Below are 11,274 nucleotides of genomic sequence, written 5' to 3'. Positions count from 1 at the left end.
GGCTGCAAAATCGACTGACCAGAGATGAAAAAGTCAGTCGACCGACGTGTAGCCTCACCTTGCTAGTGCGTTCAGTTTCGACAGCAAAATTCAGTTTCGACAGTTAAGTTCAGTTTCGACAGTTAAGTTCAGTTTCGACAGTTAAGTTCAGAGATGAGCGGCTGATGTATTTTACATCTAGCACTTTGTGGTTATGTATTTTACGTCATGTATTGGAGATGTTATTAGAATTCCACTCAGGTTAACGTTGTTCGTTGTCTCTCTTGTCTTGCTTCAGCCTCGGCGTCGTACAACTCACCGGAGCTGCTCCAACGACGAAACCCTCCATAGCGGAGCAGTACCTCGGGCTCCATCTCCATACGCCTAAGACCTTCTTCCCCTCCTCCGACAGCAAAGTCAGCCGGAGCATCCTCACCGGCCAACCCAATCACGCTGAGATCGACATGGCTTCGCCAAAGAGGTTGTACACTTGTTGCATCTCTTTTTTACTCTACATGTTATATATATTGTCCACTGAGCACACGGATTTGTTCCTTTAGTGTCTCCTTGAAAGAAAAAACGTAGGAATTTTAATTTTCACTTGTCCTCCTTTTCAAATTCCTATTCATGAAGCACAAGACTAAGAGATACTAGCATAATAGCATTATAACCGTACATTTTCTTGTGGTTTGACTTAATCTCACCATGCTTCTTTGCATCCTGTGATCTTCCAATTGTTGTGAATCAAACACCCAGATTGGCAGAAATCCTGTGTTTTTAAATTCTCTGTTTTGCACGTGCATTCCTATCCTATTCCTGTCTATTTCCTATCCCTGCATTGTTGGAATCCTCCAATTCAAACGAGCCCTTACAGAATTACTTCTCTTACAGATAGTTGTCAAAGAAAACCTTGCGTGGTTTGTCCCGCTCCTGCTGCGCCGTCGTCCACCCCAGCTCAGCTGCTCCAACGACAGAAGGGTCCAGCACAGCAGGGATCCGGCCTCTAGACTGTCTCTCGCCGCCTCAGATCTTCTTCCCCGCCACTGGCAGCCATGAAAACTGCATTACCATCATCAACCGAGCAGATGACCTTGAGGACTACACGGGTCCGCAAGAGAGGTCGCACTCTTTCGTGTCTGCTTACGTTATGCATCGCTTAATATTACATGCTACTTTATCGTCCTGTTCACCGATTAGACTCTGAGTCAACTCCAAACTAATGGTCAAACTTGAGTTTTTAAATGGTTGTGGGGTACATATCGGGGCCGCTATCAATAGTATCTATCTACTATCTGGTTAATCTCCGGTGTCTACTATGAGTTTCATGTTGGGTGGGAAACAAACAGTAAAGAAGCCATTATCTGTATTTTTTAACTGAAGCCATTATCTGCCTGCTATTATTGGTTTTGGGTGTATCCACAGGTTGCTACCATCACTCTGGATTTCTGCATGCACTCTTTACATAATCTCACTATGTTTTATTCCTATGCATGACAGTTATTGTAAACAATGGAACTGAACATGTAGAGCAAAAGAGACGAGCCTTGCGTGGCAATAAAATTTCATGCAGACATCGCTCCATGGTAGGCGCAAAGGCCGCCCCCCCCTCCACGCATTTCGGATTGTAATCAAGAGGAAGATATCTGTTCTGAGGGGGATTCAGAAGGAGAAGACAACTCCTATTTACCCCCTGAGGTCTTCGCTCTAACTTGGCATGCTGATGTTGGTTATATCATGCATATGGTGTCTTGCATTGCTTACTTTATACATCAAATATGTCATCTACTTAGTTTAGACATCCTTTGTGCGAATGCCATCTGTTTAGTTTATTCATCGTTTATGTGAATTATGCAACGCCATCTTGTTTAGCCAGGCATCATATATGTGAATTTTGCAATGCCATCCTGCTTAGCCAGTCATCTTATATGTAAATTATATCAAGCCATCCTTTTTTTCGTTACATATTACATTTGTCAACAATGTTAGTACATTCAACTGCTCTTCGTGTGCATCAGCCATTTGACACGGTGATGGAAAATTCTGGAGTGAAAACAAGGTCTTCAGAGCAGACTATGCTATCTGACGAAGCGCATATCTTGCTGGTTACGGATAGCTCCTTAGAGGAGGATTCAGAGACAGATGACCATTCCTATTCCCCCCCCCCCCCGAGGTGTATGCTCTAACTTGGCAGGGTTATGTTGCTCATATCGTGTGTATGGTGTCTCGCATTGCTATGTCATTTGATTAGTTTAGACATGCTTTGTGTGAATGCCACCTGTTCAGTGTCTAATTACCATATATGTGAATTATGCATTGCCATCTTGTTGCAAGACATTATATATGTGAATTATACAATGCTATCTTGTTGCAAAGGCATTATATATGCGCATTATGCAATGCCATGCTGTTTAGCCAATCATCATGTATGTGAATTATATCATGCTATCATTTTTTTGTATTACGTGTTCCATTTGTCGACAATGTTTGTATATTCAACTACTCTTCCTGTGTATCAGCCATTTGAAGTGGTGATGGAAGTATCTGGAGTGAAAACAAGGTATTCAGAGCAGACAATGCTACCTGCTGAAGCAGACATCTTGCTGGTTACAGAGAGCTCCTCAGTGGAGGATTCAGAGACTGATGACCAGTCCTATTTCCCCCCTGAGGTCTATGCTCAAACTTGGCAGGTTATATTACCCATGTCATGCATGTTGTCTTGCATTGCTTAGTTTTTACATCATATATGGATTGCCATCTGCTTACTTGCTTACTATATAAATCATATATTTGAATTATATCATGCCATCATGTTTACATAGTACATACACATCATCTATCTGAATTATGGCATGGCAACCCATTTAATAAAGACATCATATAGTTATATCATCTCATCCTGTTTAGTGTTTACAGTCATCATATTTTGAATTATGGCATTCTATCCGTGAATGTATGTGAATTATGGCATGCCAACCTATTTAATAAACACATTATATAGTTATGTCATGTCACCCTGTTTACATAGTCTCATATTTTGAACTATGTCTTTCCATCTTTTTTAGTTAGCCATCATAATGTGAAATTGTGTCAAGCTATCCTGTTTAGTTAGCCATCATATATGTGAAATTGTGTCATGCTATCCTGTTTGGTTAGACAACATAAATATGAATTATTTCATGCCCTCTTTTATTCCCCACTATCCATTGCACCTGTCTATCATACAATGTCTATACTTTCAATTACTTTTCTTGTTTATTAGCCATTTGAATTGGAGAGCGTGATGGCAGTATCTAAGGGAGTAACAACACGGTCTTCAGAAAAGATAGTGCTACCAGTTGATCCAGATAGAACCACGGTTGTACTTTCCCAAGGACCAGATCCACCACACATAACCCAGACTCTCGCAGATTGTACCCCTACCCAGTTGGACAGAGAACCAGCTACACCCCTTCTAACCCCAACCCCGGCAGATAGTAACCCAGTTCTAGTTGACACAACACCGTCTCCACCACAGAGCACCCAAACACGAGCAGTTAGTAAGGGAACTGCAGTTCCCAAAGCACGAGGACCACCACTCCGAATCCCAACTCAACGCTTACAGGAGAAGAAGATTTGTTCTCAGGTCAGGTTCTGTAGCTATGGTTCATACTCCTTTGCTCTTGCATTACTGTATTTACTCATACCAACTATTTTCAAATTTGAAGGATGGAATTGAAACTCCAATGGCGCAACATGTATGTTTTAAACCTGTTTCTTTAACTAGTTTGCTGTTGTAACCTGCTCTATGTTGATTTCAGTTTCAATTGAATAAACATTTATGTTCTCATGTCATGCACATTACAAGTGTTGTTATTGCTCTAGTTACCCACACTTATATTCTATCTATTCTGCTTTGTCTTGAACAAATATTATTTGAACTGTGTCTCTATCTTGATTTGGCAACAAAAACTAGAATGATATAGACCATAAAGTGACCATGGTACATAGATATATGTTTGTTTCATGTTGTTATCCTGTCCACTTTACTACTGAATTCATTTACCAAAATGAGTTTCATATACAACATGGTAAACATGTGATGTGTCTGCTTGTTTCTCTTTTAGAATGCGGACAAAATATTAGAGAACAGTACCGCGTTATCCAATGGTAAAGGAAGTAATGCAGATAAGGTTCAAGATAGTGAGACATCCCTGTTGGTCTCCAAGAAAGCTGATAAAAACTATCTTGACGACAGTGAGGGAACCCAAAAGTCCTGTCTTGATGTAGTGTTCGAGTTACTGGCCACTACTGCTGGCACAAGCTCTTCGAACTCGCTGCCTGAATCAGTTCGTCTTCTTGAGTCTCAACTTCAAGTTGAAAGACATCGATCAGATGTGCTGCGACAGGAAGCTAAAGGACTGAGGAAGTCCCTGCAGAATTCAGATGCATATTTTCTGGTGCAACAGCAAGCGCTGGAGGATTTAAGCGCCAAACAAGAGAAAGTTAATAAGCTTGCTAAGCATCTTGCCAGCATTATGGGTACCCAGGATATTGTTTCTTGAGATCTTCTGAAGTGGTTTCAGTTCTGGATTTGTTTTGCTGCGGCGTTTATTTGCGCCGGTCGCCAACTTTGACAACCAGTGTATATGGTATGCTGCTTTGTTCCCTATATTTGCACTGGTGGCGAACTTTGATGCCCAGTGGATGTAATATGTGTAATAGCCGTGATAGCCTAGCGTTAGTTGCTTGCTTATTTATTTCCTTGTTGTCTTGTTTATTTGTTTGCTTGTATTCATTGCAGTTCTTTTTCTGCGGTTAGCTAGTGGCTGCTAATAACCTATTTTTTAAAACTAGGCCACAATAACCATGGGCTAATATTTACTGTAGTGAGACTGGGCCTCCTACTGGCCGTAGAAACAGTGGGCCTTCTACGGGCCGTAGAAACAATGGGCCTTCTACGTGCCGCAGAAACAATGGGCCTTCTGCAGGCCGTATCATCAATGGGCCTTATACGGGCCGTATGATCGATTGGCCAAACAGACCGCATTATGGCCGTAAATGGACTAGAGTTGGAATCGTCCGTTCATGGGCCGACCATAACGGGCCATCGTTAATAGGCCGTATTTGGTGATGCTATGAAAATGGCCCAACAGACTAACGATCCACAAACGGGCCGACTGTAACGACGGGCTGAATTTGGCCCACAAGCAGAAAATGACAGTAACGGGCCGTAAGTAACCGAATGCTGCAAATGAGCCCAAGAATAAATGGGCCCTCAGAAGGCCGAAAGTTAACTTGGGCTGGAAACGGCCCAACGGAATAACGGGCCGTTAATGGGTATAAAGTGATACACTGTTCCTTACGGGCCAGTTTCACCACGGGCCATTAATGGGTGTAAAGTAATACACTGTTCATTACGGGCCAGTTTCAGCACGGGCCGCTAATGGGCCAAGAGTTACAAAGGGCCTCATATGGGCCAAAAGACGTCATGGGCTATACATGGGCCAGAAGTGAAAACGGGCTGGAATCATATTGGATGGCCCAGATGACGCTACTGGGCCTAATTCGGATAGGGCATAACGGGCCTTGGGTTAGCGGGCTATAAATGGGCTATATGCGAACAGGCCGTTAACAGGTTTTCCATGGGCCAGCCCGCCAACTTTTGACCAAGTCAAACGGGCCGGCTTTTTCACAGGAATGGGCCACTGTTGGGCCGTGCCATGTGTCGACGTATCATAGGCGCCTTCTGTCCAGTGAGTGGATGACATCTGTCCCAACGATGAGCCGACACGTGTTTCTTCTAGCCAATGATGATTTTACACGTGGAAAATCCCCATTGGTCGGGGCTGTTAACGGGTTATCGGATCCAAAACCTGACCCGATAGCTTAACGGCGTTCCGTTACGGTGGATGCCACGTGTCGGTCACCCTTGACGAAAGCACTTCTGTGACGCGTGATTTATTGTCATGGAAGTGGACACTTCCGTGATGATAATTTTGGTAATGTCATGGAACACTTCTACGACAGCACAGGTATGACTATCTTGATTCTGTCATAAATTTGTCATGGATGTACATGCATGACAAAAAATGCGACCTACTGTGACAAACACGTATCATCACAGAAGTGTATTTTTTGTAGTGTTGCCAGTAACGAGATTGAACTAGGTATGATGATACAGACGATCGAATCTCGGGCAAGTAACATACCGATGACAAAGGGAACAACGTATGTTGTTATGCGGTTTGACCGATAAAGATCTTCATAGAATATGTAGGAGCCAATATGAGCATCCAGGTTCCGCTATTGGTTATTGACCGAAGATGTGTCACGGTCATGTCTACATAGTTCTCGAACCCGTAGGTTCCGCACGCTTAACGTTCGATGACGATTTATATTATGAGTTATGTGTTTTGATGACCGAAGTTTGTTCGGAGTCCCGGATGAGATCACGGACGTGACGAGGAGTCTCGAAATGGTCGAGACATAAAGATTGATATATTGGACCATGTTATTCGGACACCGGAAGTGTTCTGGATAGTTTCGGGTAAAAATGGAGTGCCGGAGGGGTTACCGGAACCCCCCGGGGGAACTAATGGGCCACCATGGGCCTTATTGGAGAGAGAGGAGGGACGCCAGGGCAGCCCCCCCTAGTAGTCCGAATTGGACAAGGGAAGGGGGCGGCGCCCCCTTTCCTACTCCCTCTCCTTCTCCTTCCTTCCCCCTCTCTTCCTTGTGGGGGAATTCTACTAGGACTAGTAGTGCTAGTAGGACTCCCTCTCCTTGGGCGCGCCCCTAGGGACGGCCGGCCTCCCCCTCCCTCCTTTATATACGGGGGCAAGGGGGCTCCGCCGAACTCGTGGCCAGAGGCCACCGGAGAAGGAATGGGGGCACGGATCTAGGGTGGATGAGGAGGCCTCTGGTGGTGCTAGAACAGAGGGAGACAGCTCAACTCGCTTGGATTTGGGCCGGAGGGGGCGGCGGCCATGGCAGACGGAGGATGAGCAGAGGGGCTCCGGTGCTCGGGGAAGAGGTTTGGAAGGGTAGTGAAGTGAGGCAAAGGCGATGGTGAAGTAGAGAGGCCTCGGGGTGGGCTTATATAGGCGGGGAGGGGTGTGCCGCGCTGTCGTCGCCGCGGACGTGTGTGCACGCGCATGAGCTCAGAGGCAGGCGACGAGGGAGGCATAGGGGAGAGCTCACGGGGAGGAGGAGGCCAAAGGAGCACAGGGAGGAAGAAGACGGCGAGCTCCGAGCCAAACCGCCACTGTTCGCCCGTGGGCGCGCAGCGGCTTGCGTCGGTGAGGAAGCTGCCGGAGGGGGAGAGGGGTCCAGGGGAACGGCGATGATGAGGTGAAGCCAAGGGACACGCTCACGCACGCGAAGACGACGAGAGGAGGAGGTGAAGCACAAACGACGCCTGGGCGCGGCCGCAGTGCACACAGCGCGCGCACTGTTATGCCATTAACGCGGTCACCGCGTGCACGGGCATGTAGCGGGGGCAATGAGCTGGAATGTGTTGTCTAGTGGTAAGTTCTTCCAAGGGAGGTTTCAACTGCGGTGGTAGATCGATGAAAACTGCTCTGGTTAAATGGTAAGTAACCTCTGAAGTTTACTGCAGTAAACTTCGCCGTGCACTGGTGATCAACAGGGAAGGGATTGGGCCAAATGGATTTGTCTGTGGTGATTAGCTTAGGAAGGACTATGATTCTAGAGAGTTTGAGGGGAAATGGACCATTCATTAATATGGTTGCTTTGTAACTACCATTATTGGTCCAGAATCAAAATCATGATGGTTCACTCACATAGAGTAACCACTTGAGCTGAAATTAGGCAAGGCTTTATGATTTGATCAAGTGAAGATGTTGTAACAGTTTCATACCAAATGGGCAAGCTAAATTGGTACTTGCTTCACAAGCATCCTCACTGACCAGAATCTTGAAATAATTTTGGTGATCAAATGACTCAGTGAAATGATCCCAAATTTGGTGGAGAGATGTTATATAGGTAGGAGAACAATCTGGTATTTTCTCAGAATTAATGAAGCAATATAAAATGCACTTGCTTCACAACCTGAAAATATTACCAGAATCAAAGAATTGGTCCTGTGCTCACATAGATGATTGTGTGGGTCTGAAATTTGGAGGAGGGTAATTATATGAGCACATGAAGAGGCATGCAAAATTTCAACTCATTTGGATAACCCTAGCTAGTACTTCCTTCACAATGTCTTCTGTCTGACAGAAACTTTGAAAAATCACTGAGGAAGATTAGCTAGGCAAATAAAGTTGAATTTTGGCATGTGGCAATTATTTGGACATAAAAGAATGCCCAACAAGTTTGGGAGCAAACAAGATAATATAAATGACACTCCCTTCACAAAGTGCCACTCTGGACAGAAATGAAGAATAATTATTGGGGAAATATTCTTGGGATAGGACAGGAAAGTTTGGGCATATTTGAGCAACATATGACCCAAAGGAATTATGAGAATTATTTGGGAACTTTTGGATGGACAAAAATATAGGTTGCTTCACAAACTAGGGCAGATAGGATTATTCCTTTAATAGAAAAAGGAATATTTCCTAGAAAAAGATTTTAGGGTTTGGTCAAGGAGTGAAGTGACATGATCTTGGAAAGGTTTTGAGAATGATGGGCCACTTGGGAGGGGAAATGAGGATGATTTCCCAGGTGGCAAGGCCACAGAACCACTCCAAAAAGGAAAACAGAGCAAAAACCAATAAATCAAAAAGAAAAAGAAAAGGGCCAAAAACCAGGCTGTTACACAAGTTCTATAGCTGCAAAATGGAGGAGAATAGTTCTGTCAGTGAACACATACTCAGAATGTCTGGGTACCATAACCACTTGACTCAGCTGGGAGTTAATCTTCCTAATGATATTGTCATTGACAGAGTTCTTCAATCACTGCCACCAAGCTATAAAGGCTTCGTGATGAACTATAATATGCAAGGGATGAACAAGACAATCCCCAAGCTCTTCGCAATGCTAAAGGCTGCAGAGGTAGAAATCAAAAAGGAGCATCAAGTGTTGATGGTCAACAAGACCACTAGTTTCAAGAAAAAGGGCAAAGGGAAGAAGGGGAGCTTCAAGAAGAACGATAAGAAAGTTGCTGCTCAGGAGAAGAAACCCAAGTCTGGACCTAAGCCTGAAACTGAGTGCTTCTACTGCAAAGGGACTGGTCACCGGAAGCAGAACTGCCCCAAGTATTTGGCGGATAAGAAGGATGGCAAAGTGAAAGGTATATTTGATATATATGTTATTGATATGTACCTTACTAATGCTCGTAGTAGCGCCTGGGTATTTGATACTGGTTCTGTTGCTCATATTTGCAACTCGAAACAGGGGCTACAGATTAAACGAAGATTGGTTAAGGACGAGGTGATGATGCGCGTGGGAAATGGTTCCAAGGTCGATGTGATCGCCGTCGGCACGCTACCTCTACATCTACCTTCGGGATTAGTTTTAGACCTAAATAATTATTATTTGGTGCCAGCGTTGAGCATGAACATTATATCTGGATCTTGTTTGATGCGAGATGGTTATTCATTTAAATCGAAGAATAATGGTTGTTCTATTTATATGAGTAATATCTTTTATGATCATGCACCTTTGCTGAGTGGTCTATTTTTGTTGAATCTCGATTGTGATGATACACATGTTCATAATATTGAAGCCAAAAGATGCAAAGTTGATAGTGATAGTGCAACTTATTTGTGGCACTGTCGTTTAGGTCATATCGGTATAAAGCGCATGAACAAACTCCATGCTGATGGGCTTTTGGAATCACTTGATTATGAATCACTTGGTGCTTGCGAACCATGCCTCATGGGCAAGATGACTAAAACTCTGTTCTCCAGAACAATGGAACGAGCTACTGACTTATTGGAAATAATACATACCGATGTATGTGGTCCAATGAGTGTTGAGGCTCATGGCGGGTATCGTTATTTCCTTACCTTCACAGATGATTTGAGCATATATGGTTATATCTACTTAATGAAGCATAAGTCTGAAACATTTGAAAAGTTCAAAGAATTTCAAAGTGAAGTGGAAAATCATCGTAACAAGAAAATAAAGTTTCTATGATCTGATCGTGGAGGTGAATATTTGAGTTACGAGTTTGGTCTTCATTTGAAACAATGTGGAATAGTTTCACAACTTACGCCACCTGGAACACCACAGCGAAATGGTGTGTCTGAATGTCGTAACCGTACTTTATTGGATATGGTGCGATCTATGATGTCTCTTACTGATTTACCGCTATCGTTTTAAGGTTATGCTTTAGAGACGGCTGCATTCACTTTAAATAGGGCACCATCAAAATCCGTTGAAACGACGCCTTATGAACTGTGGTTTGGCAAGAAACCAAAGTTGTCGTTTCTTAAAGTTTGGGGCTGCGATGCTTATGTGAAAAAGCTTCAACCTGATAAGCTCGAACCCAAATCGGAGAAGTGCGTCTTCATAGGATACCCAAAGGAAACTGTTGGGTACACCTTGTATCACATATCCGAAGGGAAAATATTCGTTGCTAAGAATGAATCCTTTCTAGAGAAGGAGTTTCTCTCAAAGGAGGTGAGTGGGAGGAAAGTAGAACTTGATGAGTTAATTGTACCTTCTCCCAAATTGGAAAGTAGTTTATCAGAGAAATCAGTTCCAGTGATCCCTACACCAATTAGTGAGGAACCTAATGATGATGATCATGAAACTTCAGATCAAGTTACTACAGAACCTCGTAGGTCTTCCAAAGTACGGTTCGCACCAGAGTGGTTCTATAATCCTGTTCTAGAAGTCATGCTACTAGACCATGGTGAACCTACAAACTATGAGGAAGCGATGATGAGCCCAGATTCCGCAAAATGGCTTGAGGCAATGAAATCTGAGATGGGATCCATGTATGGGAACAAAGTGTGGACTTTGGTGGATTTGCCCGATGATCGGCAAGCCATATAAAATAAATGGATCTTCAAGAAGAAGACTGACGCTGACGGTAATGTTACTATCTACAAAGCTCGACTTGTTGCAAAAGGTTTTCGACAAGTTCAAGGAGTTGACTACGATGAGACTTTCTCACCCGTAGCGATGTTTAAGTCTGTCCAAATCATGTTAGCAATTGCCGCATTTTATGATTATGAAATTTGGCAAATGGACATCAAAACTGCATTCCTGAATGGATTTATGGAAGAAGAGTTGTATATGATGCAACCAGAAGGTTTTGTCGATCCAAAGGGTGCTAACAAAGTGTGCAAGCTCCAACGATCCATTTATGGACTGGTGCAAGCCTCTCGGAGTTGGAATAAA

This window comes from Triticum aestivum, chromosome 4D (genome assembly GCF_018294505.1).
Source record: "Triticum aestivum cultivar Chinese Spring chromosome 4D, IWGSC CS RefSeq v2.1, whole genome shotgun sequence".
Lineage (NCBI taxonomy): Eukaryota > Viridiplantae > Streptophyta > Magnoliopsida > Poales > Poaceae > Triticum > Triticum aestivum.
Note: the sequence above shows the minus strand (reverse complement) of the source record.